The following is a 14,153-nucleotide window of genomic DNA, read 5'->3' on the forward strand; positions in this document are numbered from 1 at the left end:
AAAGCACAAGCTCTGACGTTCCCTCTCCAGTAGGGTTGGTGGCCTTGTTATGGTTGTCATTTCATGGCAGTGACGTATGAGACTTTGTCATAGTTGTGGGACTGAATTGCCTCTCCTACACCCTGCTCAGGTATTTGTTTTCAACTGGGAGGGATCAAGGATCAGACACTAGTAAAAACTGAGTATGTATCACCTAGATCCTTGGCCCTTATTGTGGAACAATTTGTCATGACCTTTGTCTGCACGTGGATTCCTTCCCAGGGAAGGTTTCAGGTGTGCGCTACCCCAGGGCAGGTTTCTGTTTTGGACGTGGAGTTTGCTGTTTGTTTGGAAAGCAGAGGTTAGTTTATATTGAATCAGTTTGACATATAAACTAGTCACAGTAATTGACTGTTCTGAAACTGAACACAGCACAACTACCTTACTGTGATAGTGAGAGATCAGTAGCCAGGGTTCATAGACAACTCGGCGAAAGACAAAGGCGCGCGCCGACAACTGAGCGCAAGATGAAGGTGCGCGCCGAAGAAAATTACAGTTTTTAGGGGCTCCGACGGGGGGGGTATTGTTGGGGAGCCTCCCCAGTTTACTTAATAGAGATGGCGCCGGCGTTGTGGGGGGTTTGGGGGGTTGTAGCCCTCCACATTTTACTGTAAACTTAACTTTTTCCCTAAAAACAGGGACAAAGTGAAGTTTTCAGTAAAATGTGGGGGGTTACAACCCCCCACACCCCCCACAACGCCCCCACAACGCGGCGCGATTTCTATTAAGTAAAGTGGGGGGGTTACCCCCCACGCCCCCCCCCCGTCAGAGCCATAAAAACAGTAATTTTCTGCGGCGCACGCCTCCGCACTGCGCTCAATTGTCTGCGCGCGCCTTTGTCCCGGCGCGCTTTTGACCTGACACCGTAGCCAGTATCCTAAGGAAATCAGTCCGTTAATCCTGTGCTTTCATTGCCTCCGTGTGATGCACTTCACGATGAGGTTCTCTTAAATGTATTGACCAGCACAGTGAAGGGACTTCCATACCTTGCACAAAACTTGTAACCAATACACAAATACTTAACCAGCAACATTTTAAAGTCTCTACAATAGCAATCAAGTTAACCACAATTAGTATGCTCCTCTCACCACCCCAAATCTTGCATCATGTCGACTTTAGTACTGCTTCCTACTCCGTTGCTCCTAACCACCAGGTGCCCAGTCTTGTGGAGAGCCTAGACCAGACATGGGCAACTCCGGTCCTCGAGGGCCAGAATCCAATCGGGTTTTCAGGATTTCCCCAATGAATATGCATTGAAAGCAGTGCATGCAAATAGATCTCATGCAAATTCATTGGGGAAATCCTGAAAACTCGATTGGATTGAGGACCGGAGTTGCCCATGTCTGGCCTAGACTGTACTATGGGCGTCGATTGATAAACTTTCAAAGGAGGATTTCCAAACCTCTGCTTATCCCTCAGCCAGCTGATGGTTCACAAGACAGGTCTAGTCATCTTGTCTTGACATGTAGTCAAATTACTAATTCACATTTCTTTGGCAGCAATGAGGAGTCTTTCATGCGCTCCTAAATCTCCCAGTGGCCAAGTGTGCCATATATTTACTCCCACATATTCTTTGATAGCTGCCTGCACGCCTCCTGCCCAGAACCCTGCCAGCTTACCGCAACCTATGAACTTATGCACTGCAGTGCCCTGACCACTCTCGTTTGTTCCACATTTGCAAGATCACCTACCCCATTCTGTCTTTTTGTGTTATGTGACTACAAAACCTTCAAAAAAAAGAAACAAAAACCCTACTCTTCAAAAAATACATTAACAGAACCAGACCCCACCCCAAGCTTCACCCAAAACAATATCTATATAGCAAATCAAAAATATTCAAACCACTCATTAGGCATTTACTATTATCATGACAATTTTCATGTAATCCACCGAATGTATTTTGTAGCATCATAACAATTCTTGTGTAATCCGCCTTGAACCGTAAGGTAATGGCGGAATAGAAATCACTAATGTAATGTAATTTGTGTAATAAAGATGGAGCACTTTGATTGCATTTCCTTAAGGCCTACATCTGCTGGTATAGGGTGTGTGCATACAAGGTTCTTATATTTTGTGATGTCATGCAGGGTACCAAGGGTAAGAAGACTAGCAGAAGTGGGTACATTTTAGCTCTTTGTATATACAGTACTTACCCTCAAATTCTATAAAGTTTGCGTAAGGTTAGGTACCTACATTGGAGCTAATGTTACCTGTGTGTGTATTAAGTGGAAGAAAGCATATAATCAGGGCACTTAGATAACTTTTTGGTTATCTGGTCAAATTCCTTCAAATTACAATTTAAATTAAAAATTTGATTAAATCGCAATATCAAGTTTCAAAGCGATGTACAATTTAGATAACTGTTCTAATTTTGTCTCCTTTTATGACCTTTGAAGCTCCAGAGAGAACTGAATATTTTCTGTTGCCTCTTCCATTTGCGAAGATTTTTTGACACCTTCTTTCTAGATGTATATTTTGAGAAAGATTCCTGTAAATCTTATTCTTTTGTCCTTCATGTTTACTCTTTGGGATAGTCTATCCTTAGCATTTCTGGCTTATACCAGAAGCCGCCTTAGGGTGAAAACATCTTACCCAGGTTCCCTGGCTCTTGGCCGACTGCTCTAACCTCTAAGCGTCTCTGTTCAAGGCATTTGCTTGCACAGTCCTTGTGCTCACCTGCATCCCGCTGATGCTGCTTTCACATTCAGAGAAAACCAGAAAAACTCTGTGGAGTGACGATGTTCCCAAATGGACTTTATTTGAAAGTATCAAAGTTCCAAAGGTACACTAAAATCATTCACATAAAATAATTCCATCCACATAAAAGTAAATAATCCACATAAGAGCCTTAAAGGACCTAGTCCTCTAGGGATACAGGACCCAACACGGTCCGCGTTTCGACAAATAAAGTCCATTTGGGAACATCGTCACTCCACAGAGTTTTTTTGGCATTTACTTTTATGTGGATGGAATTATTTTATGTGGATGATTTTAGTGTACCTTTGGAACTTTGATACTTTCAAATAAAGTCCATTTGGGAACATCGTCACTCCACAGAGTTTTTTTGGTTTTCTCTGGATTTTCTTCTTTGTGGATATTTTGGGGTCAATTCCTTTTGTTTTTTGCTTTCACATTCAGACCAGGACCCTGGAGTTTTCCCTAAGTTGCTTCAGGAGAGGTACAGTAGGGGGGGAAAACAATGAAGACTGAAAAGGGAGAGAATGCAGGAAAAGAGTGAATGGAACTGTGGGGAGGGGGGGTGGGAAGATGATGAAGATGGAGGATGGTATGCAGGGAAAGAATGAATGTGGCTTTGGGGGGGGGAGGAGATGGTGATGGGGTGCAGGAAAGGATGTTGAAGACTGGAGGGGAATATAGGGAAAGAGTGAATATCACTGTGGTGGTGGTGAGGCGGGGGGGGGGGGGGGGGAGACAACCCTGGAGCCTAATGGTTAATGCAGAAGACTGAGATCCTGGGGAACTGGATTCAATTGCCATTGCAGCTCCTTATGACCCTTCATTGCCCCTAGTACAAAAACTTAGATTGTGAGCTCACTAAGTACCTGTATATAATGTGTACAGTGCTACATACATCTGGTAGCACTATAGAAATGATTAATAGCAGTAATATTTATTTATTTTAGTTATTTATATACTGCCTGTGAATTGTTTAAGCAATTTACATTCAGGTAAGCTCACAATCTATCTAACATACCTGGGACAATGGAGGATTGAGTGACTTGCCCAGAGTCACAAGGAGCAGTGTGGGACTTGAACTCACAACCTCAGGGCGATGCAGGGAAAGAGTGAATGACATTGTGGGTGGGCTGTGGGAAGGCGGCAAGGAAAGATTGATTGTGACTAGGGTTACTAGATTTTCCGTCTTGGAAATCTGGACCCCTAGACCCGTCCCCAGGCCCGCCCAGATCCGCCCTGTCATGGCCCGGTTTTGCCCCATCACGTGCTCTAGCCCCGCTCCCCCACTGCCTGCTCTCGTCAGGCAAAAACATCCGCACATGGATGCGACGCAATGATGTCACGTGCGCGTGACATCATCGCGTCATATCCGCGCATGTGCGGATGCCCTCCTGCCCGAAGGAAAGCTTTTCAAAACCCAGACGTCTGGTAACCCTAATTGTGAGTAAGAGGAAGGTTTGAGAAAAAGTAAAGAAGGGCCATGGGCAAGACCCACAAATGTGTGTTTGTCTAGGGCCCCATATAGTGTTAATCCAGTCATGTTTCAGCCCTTCCTCTGTTGCAGCTAGGATGTTATGCAGTGATTGGAGAGGAACAATCCGTGCGGTGAAATAATAAAATGGGTCAATGTAATTGTCTTGATGATGAATACTACAATAAAATTTCTTGTAACCATGGTGGACTTCAGAATACTTGTTTCACTCCTCATTATCGCTCCTTTCTTCCATTTATGCAGTAGGAAGTAAGCATAACTGAGTCGGATGTGTCAGTGTGATTTAACTTTGAAGGGTAGGTGGGTGGATGGGGGCCCAAATCTTTTTCTTGGGTAGAAGGTGCTATGCATGCAACCCAAATCCTTAACTTCTGTTATAATTTAATTAAAAGTGTGTTACACTTTAATTAAACATAAAGTAATAATTTCTCTACAGGAATGCACAGAGTGGATTACATATCTAGTTTGTTTTGTGTGTTGCTGACCCGAATTTCAGTTGTAATATTTGGGAAGTAATCTTAGCTGTTGTGTGGTAGGTCCCCAGAAACTGCTTTATGATATCTAAACCAGCTTCTGCTGCCAATATTTTGGGAGTGAGTGTCTGGAAGTAATGTCATTCCGGGAAGTGAGATTCCTTTCAGCACATTCCTTTGAAATTTTCCGATGTTGGGGTGGAGTTTCCTCTGGGTAGAACCATCATGATGTAGCAGAGAGCCCAGTGGCCCATTGCCTGCCAGAGATAAATGTTCTTGAATTTTCCTGAGCTTGGTGACTTGAAGGTGAGGTATGCAACTGTTGCAACAGGTCACGTTAAGAGATTCTGAGCTAGGAACTGTCAGACACCTTCCCAAAACTCAGTGAAGTTTTGGCAACTCACTGCATCATATTTATAAAAGCTGACATGGCAAGCAGAGACATTGCAACATGTGGGTGTCACATGGCGGCAGTTAGACTCTTTATCTTCTGGTACTGGTGTAGAAAACAATTCCTGCACTGGTAGAATGGGCATTCTGGTAGCTGTATTGGACCTGGGGAAAACTAGATTATTTGCAGGCTACAGCATCTTTTCTTGGAGCACTAAGAAATATCCAGAGTTGACGTTGAATATGAGACTTCACCCACCCCTTTAGTCATGACCTCATCTAAAGCAAGTGTGGTCTGGAATCTTCCTTGAATAATTCTTACATAAAAAGTGTCAAGGACTTAAGGAACAACAGAAAAGAGAGAGAAATATTTGTCGGAATTAATTTGGGGCCAGATTTATGAAGGTCTTTTCTCGTAGACACAGGGAGGATATTTCGTAACAGGTTGCTTATGTGTGAAGATCAAATGGATGCCTGTTTTATGAATAAGAATCTTAAGATAACAGAAGGATGAGATCTTGAGATTTTATGAAGAAGATACATACCTGCTCCACATTTTTTGTAGTTTGTCTTTGCTTTTGTTACGACTAAGGGCAATATGTCAGAAATTGTAGCTTGATTGAAGCAATGGTCATTTATCCTTTAACATTTATAACATACACTCATACGCACATACAACAGGCCTGATTTTATGCATAGAGTAAAAAATCTGGCGCTGAATAGAATGGTGCTTAGCGCAATTCTACAATGTGCGCGTAACCTTTTATAGAATGGCACTTAGCACCTGTGTGTGTAGCATAATTTAGGGACGCCCGTTTAGGCCAGCTAAAACCAGGTCTAAATGCCCGCGCCTAAGTTGTGCATAGGTTGGGCTTATTCTATAACCATGCGTATAACTTTTAGGAGCACCCGTGATCTGCCCCTGGTTACGCCCCCTTTTCAAATTCGCACACTGCAACTGGCGCAATATATTTTTTAATAGAATCGTGCTTTCTGAGTTGTATGCATAACCTGTAATTAGTGTCACTTGGCGTGAATTGTGAGGTGTTAATTGTCAATTATCAGGACCGATTAGGCCAGTGGTGCGCACAAATCAACTGTCTGCGCCGATTTGCACGCACAACGTAAAGTGCCATATACGGAATTGAGGGGAACCTGCATAAATCGTAACTCTGCCCTTGAACGTGCTTTATGGGCAGGCCGTGCAAAAGTAAGCGCCTTCTTGTCATGTGTAACCTTGAGTGATTTTATAAAACCTCTCTTATATGTGTAACGCCGCTCCGAACCACTTAAGAGTAGACACGTCTGTTTCAGACTTTTAAGTCCAAATTAAAAACCTATCTGTTCAAGGACGCTTTCAACGTTTAACCGTCCTGTTAAGGACGCAATCTTTTTTTGAATCTGATTGATTTACTTGCTACAAGTTCCCCTTCCTAATGTCCGTTCCACTTGTACTTTCTTTATAAACAATGTAGTTCTACCGCTTCCCTCTTGTACCAGTTTGTCTGTTTGTCCTGTTAAGAACTCGTACAACAAACCTCCACTGTACGTTGTACTTTTAAATATGTATACTTTTAATTTTGGGTGTACACCGCCTTGAATTCTGATTTGGCGGTATAACAAGATTTTAATAAACTTGAAACTCCTTAATAAAGCAGCCCCTTGATTGGGGGGAGGGGGGAGGATAAGCCTATACAGATCAGGCCCCAAGTGTGAGTGTGTGGGAGGGAGTTTGTATATACCAACCTCCAGAATCGCAGGTCAGAGCCAGGGGCGGATATAGTGTCCACTGATAAAACACAGAATAAGAGAGATCTGAGGAATGGGTGAGAGAAAGGGAAGGTGGACATGATGTATGATTCTGTACAACACTACCTACATCTACTAGCGCTATAGAAATAATAGTAGTATGGATTTGAAACAGCTCTCAGTACTTGTAATATTATTATTTGCTTTTTCACAGAAGGGGAACAGCAGCAATTACATGGATCATGAAGAAAGAGTGACAGGTTCACAAACAAATCTTTGTTCTGCAAATACTGACCTGCTGGGCCTCGTGTGAAGGCAGAAGAAAATGAAGATATAAAAGTGTGACTGGGAAAAAGGAACAATTCTCTGGAACTCAGCCATCGTTCTATATAATACTGGTCAGTGGAGGTGGGTGAGAAGAGGTTGGCCTTGGCACCCTGGTGTAGCGATGCTGCTGGGTCATTGGGGTGGGTGATGGGGTTTGACCTTGGTGGCTCTGTGAAGTAGTGAGGAAATGGAGGTAGAAAGATGTAGGCAGATGATCCAGTGTAGGGTTCCAAAAATGGAATTGGCTAACACTCTTAGTGTCCAAAGGGTTTTATCATTGGACCAGTGTAGGGTTACCAGATGTCCAGAAAAACCTGGACATGTCCTCTTTTTAGAGAATTGTCTGGGCTCCCGAACAGACTTTCCGAAACCCGGCAGTTTGTCCGGGTTTTGGAAAGCCCCGACAAGCTCCAGCCACATCTGGAGGGCCTCTGAGCATGCGCGGGTGATGTCGCACACATCCGCACAGGCTCCAGGCCCTCCAGACGCAGCCAGAGTTCGTCAGGGAAGAGGAGGGTTTGTGGGGGCAGAGCTAGGGGGTCAGAATGGGGTGAGGCTGGAAGCAGAACAGGGTGGGGTCAAGTGTCGGGGGGTTTCCGGACTAAAATATGGTAACCCTACCTTGGCACCCTGGTGTAGCGGTGCTGCTGGATCATTAAGGTGGGTGATGGTGTTTGTTCTTTGTGGCTCTTTGGAGTAGTGAGGAGATGGAGGTAGAAAGATGTAGGCAGATGGTCCAGTGGATAATGTCCAATATCAGACCACTTATAAGTACCACAGCCAGAGTGGCCTTTTGTGTTTTGAGGTGTATTCAAGTGGTGAACCCTTCCCTCTTGCCCCACCCCCCTCCCTCCAACTCAGTAACTTTGCAGCTTGCTTCTTGTATGCCTGCAGCTGTCTGTAAGGTTTCAGACAACTCTCCTCTCTCATTAGTGAGTTTCTTTCTTTAAATAAGCAGTAGTGATCATTTCAGTAGTGAGGATGAACACTGTGCCAATTCCTGAGTGGTTTGTGTCACATACCTGGGAAGGTTTCAGAAGGCAAACGCATTCCAATCCAGGTCAGCCATGGTATACACCCTCCTCCTATGGTGCATCTCATAATATTCCTACCCGGCATCATCTAAGATCTGGAAACTGCACATTATTATTATTATTTTTTTTTTTTTTAAATCATATCCTTTATGCAGAATGAGCTCCAGACCAACTCTCTTTGAAGACTGCAGACATTGGGTAATGCTTGGAAGGAATAGTGATGCTGTGACTGGGTTCTCTTCTCAATCCCTGCTGAATCTCTCTTTTTGACTAACATCAAATGTAAGCTCTGAGTCATGAGTTTAGAATGTGCACTCTATTTGCCTCTATCCTTTGGGAGAGGAGATTTTCATCCCATAATGCCTTCGAAGCATGTGGTGATTGGGTAATCTTTTCTGTATCATAAGGAGCCAGTGACATAAAGTTTAATGTCCAGCCTTGTGCATGATGAGGGCTATTTATCTAGGCAACAGGCATAGCCATAGGAGGGTCTGGGATGGGCCCTTCTATTTTTGCCTTGGGTCCACGCAGCAGTTGGATGCATCATTTCTATATTTGGCAGGGTTCCCCAAATCTCAACAGCTGAAGACATCTGGAGCCCACCATGAGTCAGAAAAGCACAGCAGTCGGCAGCAGCAACACTCTGAGCTGCTGACACTAGGATCACAAGCATGCTCAGTTCTCACAGTAAGAACTGAGCATGTTCACGTTGCTGGCAGCAGCAGGTCAAAGTGCTGCCGCATGACTGACACATTTTTCTGACATGGGGCTACTTCACATTTCTTCAGTTAGAGGAGCTTGGGGATCCCTGCCAACAAAGGTATGTTTAGCAAAATAACACTCTAAGGTATAACCTATGTAGGTTGTTATATCCCCTTAATCTCAGAAGAGACCAATCGGGACCCCTGAGGAAGACCTTTTTGGTTGAAACACAGACCGTGTTGGGTCCTCTTCATTGGTCCAAGTTGTGGATGTACTTCACTGATTTTAAGATTGTAAACACCTTTTTCTGATATTAATAAAGCCTACATCAGACTCCACTGTTTGCTTTGTTTTAGGCTATTAACACTCACTTTAAATTCTTCCTTGGTGGTACAAATTCTGCAATACCGTAAATAATCGTGAAGTGGGAATACTTTTCTTGGTATGAATTGGATGCATTTGTGAATATTGTAACAAGGTACTGTATTAGGCTTGGAAAACACTGAAGTGATGGACACATTCTCTGAACCTTTGGTTGTTCATTGCGATAAATATGGACATGATTTTTCAGTTTTCTGATACATTATATTGGAGCAGCTTCAGCTGTCTGCTCATCGGGGAGATTTGAGGTGCTGACTTAGGGCTAGATTCACAAAGCCTATCTTTGCTGGGCGATCTGTGGCCGATCCATTTATGAGTCTTCTTGGGCAATCGATTCAGCAAGCCTCCTCATACAAATTAATGCAATCGGAGTCACTGAACAGATCGCTGCAGAGCGATCGGGACGCATGCGCGGACCATCTTATTTTCCTGTAGATGGTCCGCGCATGCGTTGGCTCTCAGCACAAGCTTGGAAGGGGGAGGGAGAAGGGGGGGATCAAGGAGGCTAGAACCAAAGGCTGTCAGTATAAGATGTGAAGGAGATCAGCCGGGGCTGGTGGCGAGAAGTGCAGCCCCGCTTTTAACCTGCGGCTGAAGAGAGCAGGGCGGCATGGCAAAATAGGGCAGAGAGGCAAGGGGAGAAGAGAGCAGGGCAGCATGGCGGAAGTGCGGCAGAGAGCTGGGCGCTTTTTTGATAGTTTCAGGGCTACAGGGCTGGGATTTCAGGCAGAGAACAGGACAGTCGGAAAGGAGGTGAGCAACTGGTCCCCAGCAGTTACTTCTTTTGATCGGCCAGCCCAGTCAGTGTTCCTGAAGTTTTCTTTTGTGAATCACTTCCTTCCTATATTTCCCTGCCATTCTCCCTCATTTGCATGCGCAGATCGGATCGGGCAGGAATCGGATCGAGAGTAAGGTTAGTGAATGGGAGCGGGGTTGCAAAGTGATCGCAAACCGATCGGTACATAATCGGTTTGCTTAGTGAATCTAGCCCTTAGACAGTCCCACAGTCATAGTATTTTTGGAAAGAGAAACAAGCAATTCACCTCTATCCATTCCACTCTACTCTGTATTTTATAGACCTCTTTAGTAGTTTACAGTATGTAGTCTAAATAGGTCAGATTAAAGTCTCCTTTTACAAAGGTGTGCAAAGCGTTTTAACGTGTGCTAACCACACACTAAACGCTAACGCGTGCATGTTAGTCTGTGGACGCGTTAGCAGTTAGCGTGCACGTGTATATTTAGCACACACTAAAACGCATAGCGCACCTTAGTAAAACAGGGGGTAAGAGAGAGAATAAAAGAAGGAGGGGGGTTAAAGAAAAGAAGAGTGTTCACAATTTCACAATGTAAAATCTAGAATATCTGTTTTCTCAACTGTCGGTGAAAAATCTCTGTAATTCAATTCCAGGTATAATGAGATGATGCAAAGATCGTTTGTCTTTCAAGAAATTTTTAAAAACACAATTGTTTGTGGACATCTTTCTCTAACTGTGTGGTTATTTGTTTTAGATTTGAATAATTCTGTAGTATTAAGGAAATTTCGTGGGGGAGACTGACTTATTTGTTTACTGCATTTTACAATGTTTGTGTTTGAAATTGTGGATGCAAATGTTTTTGTACATCGCTTAGATTTAAGCGATTCATAAATTTTAAAAAATGAATAAATAATTTTTTTCATAGTACGTAAACAGGATGTGTGTGGTGCAGTGGATAAAGCTACAGCCTCAGTAGCCTGAGATTATGGGTTCAAACCCATGCTACTCCTTTTGACCCTTGGCGTCAGTTAATTCCCCCATTGCTTCAGGTACATTAAATAGATTGTGAGCCTGCTGGGACAGACTGGGAAAAATGCTTGAGTGCCTGAATAAATTCATGTAAACCGTTCTGAATGCCTCTGGAAGAACGATATAAAGAATTAAATAAATACATTTAATTTTCTTTTATGCTTGGCTGACTCAAGCTAACATGAGAGACTTGAGGATACCGCCAACATCTCGGGCATAGTGGGCCTCAACTAGAGAATCTGCCTACTGCATTTTAATCCCTTTATTATGGAGCTTCCCCCCCAAAAAAAAACAAATATCCAATTGAAACCTTCATTGCCTAAATGAAGTTCTACTTTGATCAGGCGTTCCAGAAGGGTTGATATTGTTCTGGGACTGGGGTAATACTTGGAAGAAGATTCCATTATTTTTTCTTATCATCTATTTAGTTGTTAAAATATTGTGAAACATTTTGCTGGCAAAGAAGAACCCAGACACCATTCACTCACCCCTCGATCAGAGGCATCAAACGCAAAAAAATGTACGACGGCCTACTGACCACGCAGGCAGCGAAACTAGACCACCAACTCTCCAATCTACTGATCACGATGCCAGACTGCAAAACTTTCAGAAGAGAAATAAAAACCCTGCTATTCAAGAAATCCATCAAGACAAACAAACTAACACCACAGGAAGCATATCAATATTCCCCAGATCCCACAACCTTCTAACTAAATTATCTATCTTGTAATGACCCTTATACAATGTCCGGATCTCCCCCGAAGTAACCCGCTTTACTTTGTGACTCCTGGAAATGTCCAAATAATATGCTCTATTTTGTAACTCTTCTGGAAATGTCCAGATAACCTCTTGTGTAATCTGCCTTGAACTGCAAGGTAATGGCGGAGAGAAATCACTAATGTAATGTAATGTGGTACATTAGTAAACATAATTCAGCTCATTTATATAGCAGTGAATTAGGACTAAAATTATATAGTAAACATAATTCAGCTCATTTATATAGGACTGAATTAGGACTAAAATTGGTTGTTATACCTTTTCTGGTTGCCTATTGCCACTAGAATTTAATTTAAAATTTTGATATTAAAAACATAAGAATAGCCTTACTGGGTTAGACTAATGGTCAATTTAGCCCAGTATCCTGATTCCACAGTGGCCAATCCAGGTCACAAGTACCTGGCAAAAACCCAAATAGTAGCAATATTCCATGCTACCAATCCCAGGGACAACAGTGGCGTCTCCCATGTTGTTCTCAATAGCAGACTGTGGACTTTTCCTCCAGGAACTTGTCCAAACCTTTTTTTTTAAACCAGCTACGTTAACAGCTCTTCCCACAGCCTCTGGCAATGTGTTCCAGAATTTAACTATTCTCTGAGTGAAAAAATATTTCCGTCTATTGGTTTTAAAAGTATTTCCTTGTAACTTGGAGTGTTCCCTAGTCTTTGTACTTTGTGATGGAGTAAAAAATTGATTCACTCTTACCCATTCTGTACTACTCAGGATTTTGTAGACTTCAATCATATCTTCTTTCAGCTGTCTCTTTTCCAAATTGAAGAGCCCTAACCTCTTTAGCATCTCATACAAGAAAAGTTCCATACCCTTTATCATCTCGGTTGCCCTTCTTTGAACCTTTTCTAATTCCGCTATATCTTTTTTGAGATATGGCAACCACTGGTCTTCCTTATACCTTGAACCACTATTAATCCCTTTCTGCTCTGCCTATTCTCTCAGACCATCACAAAATAATCTTTTTGTGGTCTCTTCTCCACCTTGGTCAGACTGGCAGGCACATGTCACTCAGCGTTGCTCTTGTCCTCTGGGATTCCCACCTGAGTTAAGAACTGAGGGCTAAAGAGGATTGGTAAGACCGTGTGAGTCTGCTCTGATCCAATTTTTGCCCGATTTCAAAAAGAGCTATTGATGCACTAAAAAATTTGCATGCAAATGATTCATGCGGAGGTTTGTTGTAATCCCCAACTCTGCCGTCCGATTAATCACTCTGAGAGTGATTCCCACACATGCACAGAGCAGGCAGGGGAAGCCCCAAAAGCAACCTTCTGCCACTCAGCTGTTCAGGGTAGAAAATCTTTTTTTTTTTGTTTGTTAATGCGCACAGATGCTGTGCGTGTTACACATGCACAATATCTACCCCATTAAAAAAAAGTAAAAAAAAATAATGATGGCATCTATGGGAAGCTCACTTATGTCATGACCCCAAAGGCAGAGTCTAATGTGTTTAATATCTTAGAGAACAGTAAGATGAGTGGGTCACACCAAAGCCACCCTACTGAATTTGACACGTTCAGGAAATATTTCAATCAAATGTTATCAGCACATTTGGGATAGAGTAACCACTGATGTAGCTTGAGATATTGGCAGATTTTGTTACCAGGGTTGTCCTTTTAGCCTGTAATGATCTAGTCACAGATGGACATAATCAAAGAAAAATAACCAAAATGTATGCCAAAAATGCTAATTCACCCCCCCCCAAAAAAAATTGACAATAACTTCTGACCCCTCCCTGAAGATACACCAGCGTTAAATCTTTCTTATAAAGAGACTTTCAGTACGGGCCGCCATTGATTTCATTCTCATCCGTTCCAGGTTGATTGCGCTATGGTCTGGAGTTTTTGTTCACGGGAGTTTATTATTCTCCGGAATTTTTGAAAGAATTCTCTGCAGCTATGCATTTTCAGGGGGATTGATTTGCTGTCCCAGCTCCTGACGAAGGCATCGAAATGGAGCTCTGTTGAGCCGTGACCGGAACCCGTTGTGATTCAGATAAGTTGGATTATTTCTTCCAAAATATCTCCTCTGGACTTTCAATGATTTTGAAGTTATTTACATAGGGGATAGGGTTTTGAAGCGCTTTTTCCCCTCTCTGCACTTACCCTAAGCGTTTTTTTATTGCTTATCTTTTCACTTTGATAAAAAATCATTTATCTGAGATTCTGTGGCAGGGGTGGGCAACTCCGGTCCTCTAGGGCTGGAATCCAGCCTGGTATTCAGGATTTCCCCAATGAATATGCATTGAAAGCAGTGCATGCACATAGATCTCATGCATATTCATTGGGGAAATCCTGAA

At 42.9% G+C, this 14,153-nt stretch overlaps 1 long non-coding RNA gene across 2 annotated transcripts in view; it reads left to right on the plus strand.

Moving 5' to 3' along the window:
• Window positions 1-13,850, plus strand: part of LOC117347762 — a 41,212-nt gene extending 27,362 nt beyond the window's left edge. Inside the window, exons 2-3 of one of the 2 annotated variants that reach the window (XR_004536830.1) lie at window positions 7,055-7,238; window positions 13,673-13,850. This is a non-coding gene — a long non-coding RNA (uncharacterized LOC117347762). Of the gene's footprint in view, window positions 1-7,054; window positions 7,249-9,259; window positions 9,383-13,672 lie in introns of those variants that run through there. The other variant, XR_004536829.1, reaches the window with a different exon arrangement.
• Window positions 13,851-14,153: the final 303 nt, after the last annotated feature.

Source organism: Geotrypetes seraphini, chromosome 13, assembly GCF_902459505.1.
Source record: "Geotrypetes seraphini chromosome 13, aGeoSer1.1, whole genome shotgun sequence".
Taxonomy (NCBI): Eukaryota; Metazoa; Chordata; class Amphibia; order Gymnophiona; family Dermophiidae; genus Geotrypetes; species Geotrypetes seraphini.